Genomic DNA, 6,595 nt, shown 5'->3' with positions numbered 1-6,595 from the left:
ACACACACACATGCACACACACACCTGCACACACACGTGTGTGCACACACACACTATACAGAAGAAATATTGCCTGTTGGTTTAAGAAATTCAGCCTCCTGGTTCTTTTTACCACTTCTTTTCAGAGAAATTCCCCCCCCCCCATAAAAGGACTTTACATGAGCATGTCAACATGAAAGCATGACCCCTGATCAGGAAAGAAAAGAAAGGACACAGGGGAATGAAGGAGGGGTGATTATCTTCTGCTAAATCAGATTGATCTCTGCACTTGGCTCTCAAAAGCTTTGCTCATTTCCACCTCTGTACCACAGATGAGAAAATGCCCTGCAAACTGTGAAGTACTTTGTAAATGTTCCCATTATGGTACTGTCCCATCTCCTGTGAAATATGTTTCCTTTTTCTCTCTGCCTTTCCAAATCAAATCTGTCCCTCAATATCTGGTGCAAAATCTAAGCCTTCCTTGACGATTTCAGCAGACTGTCATCTTTCTATCCTTTACAAGTCAATAGAATTCAAAATAAGAATCTTTCCTTTGGCTCGTATCACATACCACCTTCTCTTATTTGTCTGTTCATTTCTTCTGGGTCTCTGTCTTGGCTTTTCTTATTAGACTGTGAGACCAAGGTATCGACTGATGGATAGCGTGCACTAAAATGGTATCTGGCACATATTAGGTGTTCAAAACTTACTAAAAAGATGTACTAGTGACTGTTGAGATTCACGCAAACAAAGTTTGCATTTATGCCATTCGCAAGTAGACCCACCATTCAATTACATGTCTAGAAATGAATGGTCCATCTAAACAGCTTGCCTATTTCACATGAATGAGGCAGGTAGCAGCTACATAACCCACCTGACCCCTCTTCATGTAAGTGAGACAGTGTCCCAATGAGCTTTTGTGTTGATTTCCTCTCCTTTGTCATTTTGCCTTGTTTCCACCTGATGTTCTCTTATCTGGGCCTCAAATGATATTACGTGATGCTTAGAATTTAAAAAGTGCATTTTCTAAGACATCTCTTTTAGAGGAGAGGGATATAAGTCATCCCTTCTCTGCAACCTCCTTCATCCTTTGCAGCAGAACTGACTTAGCAACCAAAGTCCCAGCTGACAACACCCTCTGGCTCCTCTGACTGTCAAAATGGACAAGGCATCTGACTCCTCTCACTGCCCACATCCCTGGTCGCTGAAAGGGGCTAGCTAACCATTCACCCAACTTTGTGTTATGGAATTCCTGAAGATAACCACCTGCATCTCAATCATTGTTTTGTTGATTGATTTGCTTTCATTATCAATAAACCATATGCAGATGCTGGGCCAAGTTCTATGGTAAATTTGACTTAACAGACTGCAGAGGGCATCTAGATAAGAGAGCCAGTGATCCTGCAGACCAGAAACTAACCACGCAGATTGTGGGCATGGCTGGTTGACTTCTTCAGCCTGAGGGGGCCTATATTTCTGCAGGGTGTATGAAGCCAGGGGTCCAGCTCTCAGTCTTGTGCTTTTGGTAATTCTACTTTATCAGTTTACCCAAGAGTTATTAGGATCTGATGAGTTGATCCATTCTAACCAAACCACAGTCTAGCTTTGCATTTCCCCCAACTAAGAATATTAATGTATTAATTTAGGGTGAGAGAAAAAAAATCCTGCTAGGATCCAAATACTTAGGGTCCAGGGCACTTGCCTTCTGATATACATGAGTCAGATCAGCTACATTTCTAAGGAGACAGCTCGCTAAACATGGAATGAGAGTCTTGATTGCACTTTAGATGGGGAGTAGCAGGGTCCAGTACATACACAAGCCCCACTCAGCTTTGAAAAATATCTTCCCAGAGAAAAGAATATTATGAGAGATGTGGTGGAGACACAGACACATTCTTCCTCCTTACTTCTTTTTTCTAAACTTCATGAGCATTACTATTCATTTGCATGTGTCTTTATAAAATGCTTCTTTGTTTTGATATTTTAAAACCATACTTAAAATTCTTTTAATTCCAAAGAATGTGATCATTGTAAGAAATGGGGAAAAAGCACTCTAATGATGTGTAAAGAAAAAGTTACCAATCTCATATGTCTGCCAGAGTCTCCAATCCCAGCCTTTGCAGTAATAGATTTGGGGAAGCCTGGGGAGTAGTCCAGTCTTCTGTGGCTTTCACTGGGATTATACTAAGTTATGTGGTGACTAAGTTAGGGGTGTCCTCGTTTCTCTCATGAATATGGAATCATACAACAAACCCTACTCTAATCTTATTCTTCTCACTTGGTAAATCATGAACACTCTCTCTCCTTGGTCAAATGGCTATAATTCAAACTCATTATTTTTAATAACTGTATCATATTCCAGGGTAAGAATGGATGTACCCTACACCCTACTTCTGGTCTATTTGAGTCTTTGGCCTGAATATATAATAAAGCAGCAAACACACTTGTGCCTATACCCTTAGATTCTGATGCTTTCGTTTCTATAAATTAGATTCCCCCAAGTGGGTAATGTCTTGCCTCCCTCAAAAAAAAAAAAAAAAAAAACAGTCATTCTAGTTCTACAAGCCATTTTTCATGAATTTTATTGAACTTCAATGACCATTTCTTAATAACACAAAGATAAAGACCTGATTTTCATCAGAAAAATACTCTCTTCACCACAAGAAGGTGCCGCTAAAGCAAGCCATGAGGTGGGTGTGGATTCTTATAAAACCATATCCACAGTGGGAGAAAGTCTGTGATTTTAGAGTTTTGCCCTTTTCATAGCATTTGAGAATGTTTGAGCTGGCCTAGCCCAGTGGGCTCCTAATAAATATTCGTTGAGTGTTCAATACATGTAGGTCATCCAGTTCAAGTTTTTCATTTCACAGATGGGGAAATTGAAGCCCAGAGGGCTAAATGAAGCACAATTAGGGTGAAAGGGAGGGAAAGTCTAAGTGATCTCAGTTGTGAGAGACTCAGGAGCCTGGAAGTAGGGAGGAGGACTTTGGGAGGAGGGGCCGCGTCTATCAGGGTACATATACAGAAACAGGTAGACTTGAGAGGTGAATTTACCAGCTTTGTGCACTGAGAATATCATTCTGGGTGGGGTGGGCAGGAGGGGGCCAAGGGACTCTAGTGGGGGACTGTAGGTGTTTTGGTGGTGGGTGTGGTATGGTAACATCCATCTGAGGGGGTGACGCTGAATCATATTCAGAATTGTAAACCGTTACCTCAATTGAAAAGATACAATTTTTAAAAAAATGTAATTCCTCTTTCAGGCCTCCTTGAGTGACTGCAGCTAGGCTTTACATTTAAATTTCTTATTTTCTTTATTCCTTGAGGCTGTTTCTTTACATGTGGGCCAGTGTAAACACTTGACCGCTGTCTTGATCCACAGCAGCAGGGACTCTGTGTTCATTGAAACTTGTTTTCTTCTCCTGGACACTCAGCCAGACCCATTTTTCTGCACCCCTACCCCCAGCACTGAGATTGGATGTGCCCTGTGACCAAGCGGTAACCTGTGAAATATGGACAGGAGACAAGGGCACCACTCCTGACCTGTTAACACCTCCCAAGGGGCCCTTCATTCTCATCTCCTGTCTTCTGAAAATGGAGGGCAAGTGGGAGTCCCTGGGTCCCTGAATCACTGTGTGGATTGCCGCCTGCTAACTGCCCACCCTGGGCTGTAGGAGTGAAATCAGCCTCCACTGTGGAAGGCCACAGCGGTAGCAGCTTGTGCTGCTGGACCAGGCAGCAACTCCACAGTAATTGTGTTTCTGTGTTTTATAGATAACCAGATATAAAATCCATAACTGTACCCACTTATAGTGCAGCCATTGTTACACATTCTCTTAATATCCATGAATCCACACAAATTTAATATGGAGTCCGAGACCACCTACCTTGTCCATGAGAATGAATATCTAAGAGCAGAAAAACAATGGTTTGATACTGAAATTTTGACTTTCTCTCATGTAACCTAATTTAGTTTGATTTTTGTGGAAGCTTGATTACTTTTCTCCAGAGTTTAAGGAACTGTTTTTCTTTCTGAGTAGTCTCTTTATCAATTATTCTTACCTAATCACTCACATTATAGGATATTAGCTTGATAAGCATAGAAACTTTATGAATAATTATTTCAATGTTTCTTGCTTTAGTGTAGGATACAGAATGTATAGAAAATAGTTGGAGAATTGAAAGAAAGGAGAAATGAAGAAAATTGTTTCAGTTTTCAAAAATCATAATACTGGCCACAACAGTGGTAGCAGCAGCAGAAATAGTAGTAATAATAACGGTGGTAGTAGTGATAGTGGTAGTAATAGTAGTGTCAGTAGTAGTAATAGTGTCAGCAATAGCAGTGGTGGTAGTAATAGTAGTAATGGTGGTAGTAACCATAGTGGTAGCAGTGATGGTGGTTGTAGTAGTGGTGGTAGTAATAGTAGTAGTAACCATAGTGGTAGTAGTGGTGGTGGTTGTAGTGGTGGTGGTGGTTGTAGTAGTGGTGGTGGTTAAGTAATAGCAGCAGCAGTAGCAGTGGTGGTGGTGGTACTAGCGCTGGTAGTAATAGTAATGGCAGTAGTAGTGGTAGTAATACTAGTAATAATTGCAGAAGTTTGAATGTTTCGTTCAAACATGAAACCCAGTGAGTCCTCATGGCCCCTACTTGCATTTTTAACTAAAACTACTTTGACTTTATGGTTAAGGCACATCATTTAATAAGCCTAAACTCTTGATGGGGCATTTGTAGATGCAGGGAGGGGACTTACTGTGGAGAGACAGGCACACTTTACAGTGAGGAGGAAATAATGGGATGACTTTGGTTTTCATCCATGGGCGAAGCATGGTTCAGGTGAAATAATCCTGTAGCTCAGATTATACAGCGGCAGAGAGACTCAGTATGGCTTGATGGAGGAGCTGACCTAGAACTACATGTACAGCCCTAAAAATGCTCTAGAAAAAAAATATGTTTAGAAGATGCAGAGATTTGAGGGCATCGTAAAAAAGACAACAATCCCAGCTGCTGGGTCAGACCTTTCACTAATGAACAGATTACACACAAAAAAAATAAGCATTTCTATAATTTGTCACATTATTATAAAACAGATAAAAAGATGAATGCTTGTGTCTGGCAGGCTGCCAAGCCAGGTCAGATTGACACACCGCCCTGCCAATGCCCCTCGTTTAGCCAACGGGTAGATGTTACACATACAGGACTGGAGAGAGGGGTTATATTTTGTGGGGTTTTGTTGTTGTTGTTTTGTTTTTCAAGATTTATTTTATTTATTTATGCATGCAAAAACGGATGTAGGCCAGAGGTGCAGGCGGTGAGAGGACTCACCAGAGACAGAGTGGGGAACAGAACAGGTGAATCTACTGAAACACACTGCTGAGGGGAGCAGTGGGGAGACAGGAGAGGTCTGCTGCGCTGTGTGGGTAACTCCCTGGCTGGGGATAGAACTCGTGCTGCAGTGACTGGAGATAGCTTGATAGTGCTGAGACCTTAACACCTGCGCCACCAGGGAGGCCCTGTGTCTTGTTTTTGTTAACCGTTTAAAAGGTGGGAAAACAGGGCCTCCCTGGTGGCACAGGTGGTTGAGCGCCGCACTGTGAGGCTGTCTGCAGCCTCTGCAGCGCGGGTTCAATCCCATCCGGCCGGCGAGAATCCCACATAGCAAAGCAGACCTCTCCTGTCTTGCCTGCTGCTCCCCTCAGCAGGGCATTTCGTCAGTCTGCCTGTTCTGTTCCCTGCTCTGTCTCCAGTGAATCCTCTCACACTCCTGTGCATCTGGCCTATACCCCAGTTCTTGTATAAAAATAAATAAATCTTTAAAATAAATAAATAAAAGGTGGGAAAACAGCCAGACTCAAAACTTCCCAATTCTTCCATTTCATCTTTCCCTCACTACCACCTTGGACTCCTGTTTAAAAATACTCAGCACCTCTCCTCTGCTATAGAAATAGAGTGGACTACTTCTACTTCTGCTCAGCACTGATGGCCTGCCCCAGCTAATAGGAGGAACACTCTGGATTCTCTATCACCTAACCTCTGCCCCTGGGGAGGGCAGGGCAAGTGCCTCAACGCCATCCAATGTACCAAGTTCATTTCTTCCTCCCCAGTCAGCTGGCCTTCCTCCTCCTGGCTCCCCAGGGCAGGGCAGCCCCAGAGGTGCAGGTGTGGGGACTGTGTGCTGGGCTTGAAACTCCTCCACTGTCTTGAAAGCCTTAATAATTTCTGAACAAGGGGCCTAGTGTTCAGGTCACACTGGGCTGGGCAATGTATGTTGCCAGTGGGTGGGAAATGTATTAGGTTTTTACTTAAAACAACAGAGCTTGCACACCTAGAGCACGTATGCAAAGTTATCATGTTCATCACCTCGGCAGACCTGTGTTGGGAGGAAGCTGAGTTCTGGCAGCAGTCGTGGGGTTTTAGGTATCTCTGAACCAACTGAAGATATTTTCTGATTTTCTTTTTAATGTTTTGTTCATAATTTCCAGCATTTCTTGTTCTGTAATAACTAATAATGCCAGTTTGGAGTAGACTAATGTTTAGCCTACTAGTGTGGCTACGCACCCTGGAGGGCCATGTCCTGGGGCTGCTAGAACACTCTGGGGTCTTAAACACCAGATGTTTATT

This window comes from Talpa europaea (assembly GCF_964194135.1).
Source record: "Talpa europaea genome assembly, chromosome: 3".
In the NCBI taxonomy this organism is placed as follows: Eukaryota; Metazoa; Chordata; class Mammalia; order Eulipotyphla; family Talpidae; genus Talpa; species Talpa europaea.
Note: the sequence above shows the minus strand (reverse complement) of the source record.